General features: G+C 43.8%; 1 long non-coding RNA gene across 1 annotated transcript; it reads left to right on the forward strand.

Moving 5' to 3' along the window:
• The first annotated feature begins 6,883 nt into the window (after positions 1–6,883).
• On the forward strand, positions 6,884–8,107 carry LOC113017564 (uncharacterized). Its single transcript, XR_003271504.1, has 3 exons — positions 6,884–7,632; positions 7,762–7,878; positions 8,039–8,107. It is a non-coding gene; the product is annotated as an uncharacterized LOC113017564 (long non-coding RNA).
• The last annotated feature ends 4,018 nt before the right edge of the window (positions 8,108–12,125 follow it).

Consider the following 12,125-nt stretch of genomic DNA (forward strand, 5'->3'; position numbering starts at 1 on the left):
GAAAATGCGCCGTCTCTGCCATTCAAATTATTCGCGTCATTCTCATAGTCAAAATGGACGATTTAACAACCGAAAAGAAAAACGCAACGACGACGATTGCTACCGTCATTTGCATCCGGCGACGTACTCTGCATGAAACCAAGTCGCTCACTACTCCTGCCCCCTCACAAATAGACAAGGGCGAGCCTTATAATACCACGTGATACAGAAGCTGTGCCGTGTTGATGCTAATATGTAAGCAGGAAAAAACAACGGGTGATAGACTGTGTGGTGTAATAAGTGCTTGCAAATAATACAGAATAACAGAAGATAATAGGAGACTTGGAAACTGGTCTTGGAAGTAAGAGACGTGCATAAAGAAGAGAACGCTAGCTGTGCATAGGCGAGCTGTGATTTTAACTAGGTGTTAGCCGAAGCAAAACAGCAATAATCTAATGCAACATTGATCAATATGGCTGAGACGCAGGTTGTCTGGCTTCTGTTCTGCCTGCGCTTCTGTGAATTTGGTGGAGAGAAATAACCTAGCAGCTCAGAATCAGCGCCAAGATAGCACGTCAATCGCAGTAAGCGAGGCACGGACGCATCAGGATCGCTACAGACTCCGACACGTAGTCCGTCTACGCAGCCCGTCTGCCGTCGTGAGAAGCGAGCAAGACAAAGTATGCATTTCTGATGCGTCGTACCGGTACATGCTGATATATACGTCTTTGTCAGTGGAATCGGCCGTGTACCTTGCTCGTCATTATACAACGCTGAGCGTATTTAGCCGACCAAAATTGTTGCACACTCTAGACGCCCTAGTTACTGATGGTAAGTTGTGTTTTGCACGAGTTAATCTTCAGCTCAACACTCAGCCACTAGCCGCTCTAGCAAACAAGAGCAATAAGCCTAAGAACGGAACCCGCCGCCTGCGTTATTATGTATATAATACTGCTGCTTTCTCGCAAATAAGGCACGCTAAAAATCAGTCTTTGACTTTATTCTGGAAATCCTGACAGTTGCTCCTTATAAATTCCGTCTGAGCCTTATGTCTCTACCACTTTTCGCACATATACAGACTAGAAATCTTTGCCATCTCTATCTTTGCAAAACAGCTCGCAGCTCGCAGCCTCAGCATTAGCATGGCGCAGCGTTTGTGAACAGCAGCTTTTCAGCATTTTTGCACAGATTCTTTTGCGAATTATACGATTCTGGGCTCCTATTTCGAGCGAGCCGCCGTTTAGTGCAAACTCTGAATAGTATACCCTTGATGTAAACGAAAACTTCTGCGGTTTTCGGCTCGTTATCAGATAACTGCGCAGTTTATAGATTTATATCCTTGAGTGAGTTAATATGCACGACACACTCCGCCTGAAGCTAACCTGCTCCCTAGCAGGTTTACTTTCAACTAACCCTGACGTTCTCGACCCTCTGGCATCGGAAACCTGACGTTAGAAGTTCAGACATGCGGCCGGTTAACCTTCCTTGTCAAGAAGCCAGTAGATGTGAAGCCCAAAATTCTCGCCAGAGCTTCCTCCGCCGGAGCCAGAGGATATAGAGGGCGAATTTCTGGACATTTAATCATTTCCTATGATTCTAGCTCAGTGACCGTTCACCGGTTTTCAGCCACAATCTATAATTTATTTGAATAACATCCTCAGGCCTAATATTGCTCATGTGACACATCGCGGACATTCTCTCAGTTCTGTACATATTATTTGTATTGCACTTCGGTTTTTTGCAAACGGGAGTTTCTGTATAATATTGGTGACGCTGAGCACGTTTCCAAGGCTACCATCTGTCGGGCAGTCAGGAATGTTACAGTTGCACTGAAACGTCTCCTGTTACTCGTTTGTGGTGTTCCCCGGTCATAGACCCACAAGATTTATCAAAGAGGGGATGCCACAAAATTGCAGGTAGCAGGATGAACAAATTTAATTCATGATGTGGTGATACTTGAACTACTACTTAAATTTTACATTTATTTCACGGTTCCCAGGCGTGATTGGCTGTATAGATGGCACTCACATTCCAATCATTGCTCCTTCAGTAAATGAAGGAGACTATGTGAACAGGAAGTCTTTCCACAGCATTAATGTACAGGTACATAGTTCCCTGTAGCATTTCAAACTAACAAATCATTTCATTATAGTAATGGATGCTAATTTGTGTTCTCTGCACTGTGAAGATCATATGTGATGCTGCCAACATTATCACAAATGTGGAAGCCAAGTGGCCAGGCTCTGTGAGTGGTGGTGGTGGAGGACCCCCACCTGTTTTTCGGGCCTCCTCTTTTTTTCTAGTGGCCATAACGGGTCACATTTGAGCATACAGAGTAAGCAAATATGTACTTGTAATGTGCTCAGATGATTTCAATAAGTGCTTACAGAAAGAAAATTAATGTAGCCTCTAACTGCAATTGATTTACATCGGACAAAGAGACCAAGCACTATGGCTCAATTACACCTTACCTGTTTGGTATTTGGTGAGTATTGAGTTGTATTTTTGTTATTGACCAAATACTTATTTTCCACCCTGATTTACGAATAAATTCTTTACAAATCCTACCATGTGAATTCATGGATTTCTTTTTCACATTCTGTCTCTCACAGTTGAAGTGTACCTCTGGTGCAAATTACTGACCTCTGTCATCATTTTAAGTGGGGGAACTTGCACAATCGGTGGCTGACTAAATACTTTTTTGCCCCACTGTATGATCCACCGGTGGTGATATTTTGGTATTTTGTGAGTTTCCTGATTTAACAAATCAGCTCTTTAATCCAGGCCTGAGAGATTGAACTTTAAAGCGCTATAAAATATTCTTACTGAAAACAGTCGCAAAGTATTTTTCTCCATGATTATAATGAGCTTGGGAGAAATTCACTTATATGGGACACTGATCGAATGAGAAGTCCCGAGCCTAAAAGGATTGCAGCGAGTCAATCCAGTCCAAAAACAAGGAACTGTTTCCTTCAAAATGATGACGTCATCTTGCTGGTGATGGAGGCTCGAATAGGTTGCGCGTGAGACTCCATTATCAGCAATATCTGGTATGAATGTGTGTGGATGTATGCATGTGACTGGACTGTGACGGATTGACGACTAAAAGTTTAACTGACTTGATATTGAGACAAAAACGGTACCGACTTTAGGATTAGTGAATGTCCACAACAATTCACCCAGCCTGTAAAAGAAGGGTGGATGTTTTGTCTTGCTTTGTTTTGTTTTTGCAAGAACAGAAGGATGATAGAGACTAAGGGGGGAGGCTGTAGCTTCACATGAGTGTGAACTGCAGACTGAACCCTTTGGTTGCTAATTTTGAGTTACTGATGTTTGCATTAAGAAAATTGTGTTTTTAGTAGCTGTAGTTCGATTAATGTATCATATTATATGGTTGGGAATGTTAAATGCTAAAGTGAAGAAAAGGTTTGATTCCACTCATGACGGAGCAGGTTATTATTAACCATAGCAGGTCACTGTAAAGAGTCAATTAACTTTTATAGAGGTAAAAAAACAAAAAAACAAAAACCTCCACTGAGGTCTATGAATAACAGGGGAATGATAGACTTGCCACACTCAAAATGGAGATATGTAATGATAAACACTGGTCCCCGTCTTTTGGGTGCTTTCTTGAAATAGTCAGCAATTTAAAAGTAAGATAGACACAATGTCCTCCTGAGACCCAGGGAGGAAGAAAAAAGAAAAAAAGGAAAAGCATTTTCCTTTTTTCTTTTTCTTTTTTTCTTTTTCAGATAAATCAAGTGTTGGGACGGTAAAAAAAACACATTACAAAAACAAAATTGTTTTTAACTAATTTTATTTAAATTTTACAACATGTGCACTACAGTGCACAAGGGGAGTTCATTGATCACGAATGTGAAACTAACAAAATTCAAGAGCTATTTAAGAAAATTAAAAGCTCCACTGAATTTGTTGTAAGCAGGATATTAAAACTTATTTATATAACAATATAATAATAAAAATGTAGATCAGGGACCAACTTAGAAGTCACTGACACTTCACTAGCTGTAAGCCATTGGTTCAGGAACAAGTGATTGCACTGGGCTTTCTATTTCACAAAAATCAATTCATTTATGATATCTGAGGAAGTACTGTGATTTTTTTATTTGGAGACACAAAGCAACATTTGGCACTTCCCACATCTCACATATGTTTTACTGTTGCACCCAACCATTCTACAACTGAAATGCCTTGGACTGTTAACCATCTCAGGCAAGTGGAGGGAACCATATTTTGCTACACTCTCATCTGATTGGGGCCTCCTTTTCTTGATTTTTGGAGAGAACTCTTCATTACTGGTATTATTCAGGTCTTGTTCACATGTTTGTCCCTGGTTTCTCAGCCAAGAGGAGCTTGAACTCCAGATACTGGGAGTTCTTTTTGCACATTGAGATCATTGATAACTTTCAGCAAAGACGTGATCGTGTAGAAACAATCAGGTGTCATGGATTCAGCTATAAATGCGACTCTTATTTTTTACTATACTGGAAATCATTCCTGCATTTTACCCATATTTTATTTTTAACTCAAAGCAAAAATTCCAGATTCTCCTACATGTTGGTTTTGGACCAGATAGGACGACAGATTTCAGGTGGCCCTGTGTTTTTCTCTATCACATCTGCCACTGCATCTCGATAATCTTTGTGTGGCTCCTCCTGGGTTTCTCACCCTCTCCTATCTGGCTCACATGACTCATCTTCTGGAAAAATCTCTGTTTGAATCTCGCTCAATTATTCTGTTAAGAATTCTCTCTGCCTTTGTCAAAGAGTTGTCTACTAGGAAAAAGTGAAATAAATATAAGTTACAAAGTCCCGACGTGCACTAGAGTACACATTAATAAATTAGTCATGTTCTCTGTGAAACTCAATAAGCCTAATTCTTAAAGACCCCTCAAATTATTTACTAGATGTTTATTTTTTGAAAATTAATAAAAATCTGAGTTTAACAAAACGTTTTAAATGTAAATATCAAGCTTACCTTTCTTGCTTTCATAAAATGTGCTGGTGGGCATGCCAGCCATTTTGAAAAGGTGGGAAAACAATTGGCAAGGCCACACCCCCACACATGTGATATAATTTTAAAGGTACTGTTGTCCTCTCTAAGAAACATCAGGACTTAGAGGAGTGGCAAGTAGAGTATGAGAGCTACAAGAAAAAAACTAAATGTGTACTACAGTGTGCAAAAATGAATTACTGGGTCATCAGGGGGTTATGAGGGACATTTATAAAACTAAAAATCCCACAAACCTTGAAGTGCACTTGAAAAGCTCACACAAGAAGGTTAACCTAGTTTACCTTGAAGAGCTCATCAGGGGGAGAACAGAGAGATAATCCCATACAGCTTATGACAAAATTTGATCCGAAGTGATTGATGGCCCTAATCACGACCTTTTGACCTCCCGCCCCTCCCCCCCGGAAGTGTGTAATGAGCGTGACGAATCGCATCCGGAGAAGGGGGGTGGGAAACCCCCCGCGTGTCGAATTGCATCCTGAGAAGGGGGGGGGGTGAACCCCGGAAGCGCGCCATCTGTTGCTAACCGTGTCGAATTGCACCCTGAGAAGGGAGGGGGAAACCTCCGGAAGCGCGTCATCTGTTGTTGGGAAAAAAAAAAGTTTTTAGAGGGAGGGGGGAAACCTCCGGAAGCGCGTCATCTGTTGTTGGGAAAAAAAGTTTTTAGAGGGAGGGGGAAACCTCCGGAAGCGCGCCATCTGTTGGAGGGAAATAAAAAAGCAGAGAGGTGGAGTCCGTCACAATTTCTAAGACACAGACGCAAGATGGATTTCCTTCTGCAGCCCAGCAGCGTTCCTGTGTCCGATGAGATCTGCTCTCCCAAAGAAGAAGGCTTTGAATATGACATATTCAAATACAGCATATTTACTATGGAAGGCCTCGATCCGGACCTTATGACCCTACCGGAAATACTCCGGAAGTGTCTAGTCATTTTCAGACCTGTTGCGTCATGTTCCCTAAGCACAGCGGTGATGCGGCAGATGATTCTGTGATGTATAGAGAGACAGAGCGGATGTAATTTTACTTTCTTAAGCTGCACCGGCGTTTGTAATGGAAATAAAGAGTGACTTCCTGTAGAGATTTCAATAGTATTTTATTTTCCTATAATACAGACGCTGTAAAAAAAACCTTTAAGATACACCATAGCTTGTGATGAAAAGAAGAACTTTCTATCCGCTTGTAACCTACAGGCTGCCTATGTGTAAAAAAAACGAATAACTATCCCTTAGTGAATACTACTTTTCCTTTTGAGAGACTGAAAAACAAACCAGCGACAGGCGATCTTGTTTCACACACACACACACACACACACACACACACACACACACACACACACACACACACACACACACCCCGCGGGCCAAGGAGTCAACATCCGATATTATCATTGCTTGTAACCCGGTAAATAATTTCGTACATCTCCCCATAAATCAAGTCTTAGCGGGGGAAAAAAGCTCATATTCGAATAAGTTTATTAAAGCACCCCCCCTCTGTGGGAAAGAGTCAACCATGAGGCGAGTTTTGTCAACAGCAATTGTCCATTTGGTAAAACAAATATCCGTCTCAAAGTCGTATTTTACCGTTGCAGAATGCGGAAAAACAGACGGCGTTCGCAAGAAGGCACACACACACACACACACACACACACACACACACACACACACACACACACCCCGCGGGCCAAGGAGGAGTTTTTTTCTTCAATACTTTAACAATAAGTTTTCTCAATAGATAGAAATGATGACGCTGAGGAGTCAACATCCGATATTATCATTGCTTGTAACCCGGTAAATAATTTCGTACATCTCCCCATAAAACAAGTCTTAGTGGAAAAAAGCTCATATTCGAATAAGTTTATTAAAGCACCCCCCTCTGTGGGAAAGAGTCAACCATGAGGCGAGTTTTGTCAACAGCAAGAACAAGGTCAGACAGCAATTGTCCATTTGGTAAAACAAATACCCGTCTCAAAGTCATATTTTACCGTTGCAGAATGTGGAAAACAGACGGCGTTCGCAAGAAGGCAATCAAAAAACAACCCTCTCTAACTATCGGTATTGTCAAGAGAAAGATGCGAAAAACAGATGCTTCGCTAGACTAGGATAAAATGAGAGAAGAAACGGGAGGGGAGTCGATATCTGCTCAGCCCCTACTGTGACAGTTCTACCAATCGCGAGGAAGAATCCGTGAATATTATGTCAGCATTCCGTTCAAACAACGCCGCCGATCAGAGCGCCAGGGCCATCTCGCCAGAACTGTTCGTACCTCACCCCGGTAAGTTTTTTTTCTTTACGACTTTAAATTATATATCAACAGAGATGTCAATAATTTGATTTCTACATCAATGATTTCACGCAAGTGGACTACGGTACGAATAAATAAGTATATACCATTTTTTAAATAAGTTTAGATAGACTTGATTTAACCAAGCTCTGATACTTACAGAGGCTATCGATAGTGCAGTGAGTAACAGCAAAAATCTGGCCGTTTTCCGCGGCGAATTAGACGCCATATCCCCCGCAGAACCTCCGCTGCCGCCGCGTCGAAGAGAAGAACGAGAAGACGGCGCTATTTTCGTCTCCGCATACCGGGAGAACCGCGGAGAAAAAAGTTTTAAAACCAAAGGTAAACAATATGATGCATTATCCGCCATTTTGTTGAATAACAGGATGTGACGGAGTAATCCGAGTGTGCTATACCGCCCCTCCCGACCCGGAGCAGATTTTTAAAAAGTTTTGCTTTATTTCTCGACAGAGGTAATCGAGAATATACAGACCCCGCCGCAGCGAAAAGAAGAAGAAGAAGACGACGACGTTATTTTCGTCAACGCATACCCGGAGAACTGCAGGAAAATACCTTTTAAACCAAAAGGTAAACAATATGATGCAATATCCGTCATTTCGATAAATATCAGGATGTGACGGAGTAATCCGAGTGTGCTATACCGCCCCTCCCGACTTGGAGTGGTATAAAGCGTGCTAGAAAGTTTTTATTTATTAAATCTTTCTCTTTTTGTTTTATTTCTCGGCAGCCGAGATTGCGGATATACCTAACCAATCCCCCGCTACAGACAATCGGGCGGAAGACAATCAGGCGGAGGAGCGAGGTAAATAAAAAGTTTTTTCATTCTCAGAAAATAGGAAGGAGGAGATTGTTTTCTTAAATCTCTTCTGTTTTATTTCCCCGACAGAGACCAATACTGAAAATCAGGCGGAAGAAAATCAGACGGAGGAGGAGGAACCGTCCAGAGCTCCTCCTCTCAGGAGACTGAGAGCTCCTCTCAGGAGACTGAGAGGTAATTGACGGGGGGATGAATCGATCCTATTAAACTTCTCTGCTCTATAAAAATAAAAATAAAAAATGTAAGGTTTAAAAATACATTCTGTCCGTCTTTTCTTACAGCTCGACGGCTGCTTCATAAGAAGAGAATCCTTGAAAACCTCGCTTTCATGTACGCCATAACAGTTCGCACATATGCATCGATATACAGACACAAGGACCTGTAAAGTAAAAGCATGTAAAAGTCTGTGAATTAAGAAATAAAGAAAATCATGTCGGAAGAACACAGCATTCCTGAGGCTTTGTTGGAAGCCGTGGCAGAATTAAACAGAAACGATGAACATTTAGCCCCACCGATAGAAAACAATATAGCCCCACCACCACCAAACGACCCACTACAACCTTTAGAAAACGCATTGCAGGTCCTCCTTCAAAACATTGAAAACGAACGGCTTGCCGGTCTACTGAACTTTGACCCTCTGCAGCCGATAGAAAATGCTCTTCAGCTCTACGACCAGCAGCAGGGGGAGGAGCAGGTGCAGCAGGTGCAGGTGGAGCAGCATCATCATCAGCAGCCCAGGGAGGAGGAGGACCGGCCTGCGGAGCATCAACAAGGAGGAGGATCTCGGGTACAGAACGATGCGGTGACTCGCCGCGAACATTTTAATAATTTCGAAATAAGGCGAGTATTTAACATTCCCTCTCCGGATGAAGCGAGCGACCTCGCTCAATTTTACCTCGACGTCAGGGATAATTTTGTAGATCTAGCGGATAGGGTCAGACCGGAAGTTAGTCGTAACGACCGGGTTCAACTGGAGATCATCAGCGAGCACGCGCGAAATCACTCTGTTTTTAACGTCGACGACGAAAGCGCTGAAAACATTGTACCGGTTTTTGAGGACCTGCTAGCCAGGCTGATACGATCAAACGGAGCGATCGTCGCAGGCTCTCCCCTAGAAATTGTTGTGCAAGTAATTAGAAATCCTAGAGGCGGTGGCAGTAATGACCCGCGTAAAAAGATTCACAAAATGTTAGATGATGAAATTCTAGTCAAAAAGCGTCGCTGTCTGTACGTGGTAAAAAACAAAAACGATAATCTGTGTTTTGCCATCAACCTGATTCACCTCACTCAACCTCATTTCACAGATAAACAGGCCCTGGAACGCGGCAGAGAGCTGCAGCGTTTAGCGGGGTTGAGCGATCGCACTCAGGTAACTCTCACCGACATAGGTAAATTCGAACAAATACTAAATCGTAAAATCGTCGTGTTTTACCGCCCGCCCGAGGACAGAACTCTTTCATTAATCGAAACAGACTACCCGAACACGCCTCACCCGCTGTACTTATTCTTATTCCAGCATCACTATTACGGGATAAAAAATCTAAAAACATTTTTAGGAATCCAGTACATTTGCGAGGAGTGTCACCGCGGGTATTATAAAAGAGAGGAACACTTTTGTCAAAACCGCTGCAACCTCTGTTTTGACCCCGCATGCCCCTCTCACTTTCTGGACTCTGTAATCTGTACGGATTGTAACAGATCATGTCGTACACGCGCGTGTTATTTAAAGCACAAACAGCCTAGAATTCACTCCGGTTCAGGCCTCAGCGTTTGTCAACAATTGTATAAATGTCCGGACTGCAAACTCCTCTCCCGTCGCGGAAAGCACAGGTGCACAGCCGCCAGATGTAAAATCTGTCGCTCGGAGCTTCCTCCCGACAAGGATCAACACCTGTGTTACATCCAACCTTTGAAACATGAAAACTCTGATAACGCTTCCATAATCTTTTATGACTTTGAAACCTTCCCAGACAGGGAGGGGGCGCACGTCCCTTACCTAGTGTGCACAAAATCTCTAGAAGGAGAAGAGTGGCACGCTTACGGTGTAGACTGTGTTGAAAAGTTTCTCCAAAGATACAGAAGGAAAAGATATAGAGAGACCACGTTCGTTGCGCACAACGCGAAAGGGTTTGACAGCTATTTAATTCTAAGTCACCTGGTGGGGGGTGGGATGACACCCTCTCTCATCATGCAAGGCAGTAAAATTATATGTTTCACAGAATCCGATTTCCTTCTCAAATTCATAGACTCGCTTTCTTTTCTCACCATGCGTCTCAGCGCTATGCCCAAAGCTTTAGGCTTCAAGGACAAATCCAAGGGATTTTTTCCTCACAAATTCAGCTCGCGGGACCGTTTAAAATACTTGGGTCCGTACCCTCCTCCTTCAGATTACGGGGTGGAGCGCATGTCACTCCCCGAACGGGCAGAGTTTTTGCGTTGGCACTGCGAGGCCTCCCGGGGAGTGTTTAACTTTGAAAAAGAGTCCCTGTATTACTGCCGAAACGACGTTAATATCCTGAGGGAGGCGTGCGTAAAGTTCAGAGACGGGTTTATAGGCGAAACTAAAGTAGACCCTTTCAGCTGCGTCACTATAGCTTCAGCCTGCATGAAAGTGTTTCTCACCAATTTCCTACCCGAAAACAGTCTGGCCATTCCCTCGCCCGACAACTACGGGCGCAGGTTCAAAGCCTATTCGCACGCGTCCATTCAGTGGCTGGAGTGGGTAGCTCGCTCTCAGAAAATTCCCGTTCAACACGCTCTCACAACCGGTGGGGAGAAAAAAAATAGGCCCGTACTTTGTCGACGGATACGCGCTGATTAACGGGGAAAAGCGGGTGTGGGAATTTCTGGGATGCTTTTATCACGGCTGTCCAAAATGCTACAGGCCTGAGGAAATCTGCCCTTTGACCCGCGCTCCTTACGGGGACCTGCACGCCTCTGCCGAGGCGAGGCTCCGGGAGCTGAGACGTTTACAGAGTCCGCACGGTCACTCTGTGGGAGCACGAATGGAACAAGATGAAAAAATCGAACGAGGAGGTTATAAATTTTATGCGGAGCTACGAAGTCCCGGAACCTCTGTCTCCTCGCTCGGGACTTTACGGAGGCCGCACTTCGGCCTTGAGGCTGCGTTACAGCGCCTCGCCAGGAGAAAATGTGTATTACGTAGACGTCACATCCCTGTACCCTTACGTCAACGCTAAGCGCGCTTACCCTCTGCATCACCCCCAAATCATCAGAGAGAATTTTGCAGACCCTCGCAGTTATTTCGGGCTAATCAGAGCCACCGTTTACCCGCCACGCGGGCTCTATTTCCCCGTTCTACCGTACAAAACCCCCGGAGGTAAATTAATATTCTCCCTCTGTCGCACCTGCGCCGAGACTAATCAACAAAGCGGTCCGTGCCTTCACGACGACGAGGCCAGAGCTCTCACCGGGGTCTGGGTCACCGTCGAGTTTAACAAAGCCTTAGAATTAGGTTACAGAGTGGCTAAAATCACAGAGGTCTGGCACTTTGATTTCCGCAGTAGCGATATTTTTGCCGGTTATATTAACACTTTTCTCAAAGGCAAACAGGAAGCCTCCGGTTATCCTCCGGAAGCTCGCGACGAGGATGAGAGGAACAAATACGTGGAAGAGTACCACAGGCATCAGGGCATACGTTTAGACCCGTCAAAAATACAGGTGAATCCGGCCAAAAGACAAGTTTCGAAATTGTGTCTCAACAGTTTCTGGGGAAAGTTTGCTCAGAGAACCAGCCTGACTCAGACCACTCTGGTCAGAAAGCCGAGTCAGTTTTTTAACTTCGTCTTTTCGGGCCAGTACGACTTTAAACACGTCTCTTTTTTAAAGACCAAAAAACAGGAAGTGGCTTTAATTCAGTGGAGCTATAACGAGCGGTGCGTGATACCTCCCGGCGCGACCAATAACGTTTTCATCGCCGCTTTCACCACAGCCTACGCCCGTCTAAAACTCTACGAGTATTTAGAAAAATTGCAGC

This window comes from Astatotilapia calliptera, unplaced genomic scaffold (assembly GCF_900246225.1).
Source record: "Astatotilapia calliptera unplaced genomic scaffold, fAstCal1.2 U_scaffold_15, whole genome shotgun sequence".
Taxonomy (NCBI): Eukaryota; Metazoa; Chordata; class Actinopteri; order Cichliformes; family Cichlidae; genus Astatotilapia; species Astatotilapia calliptera.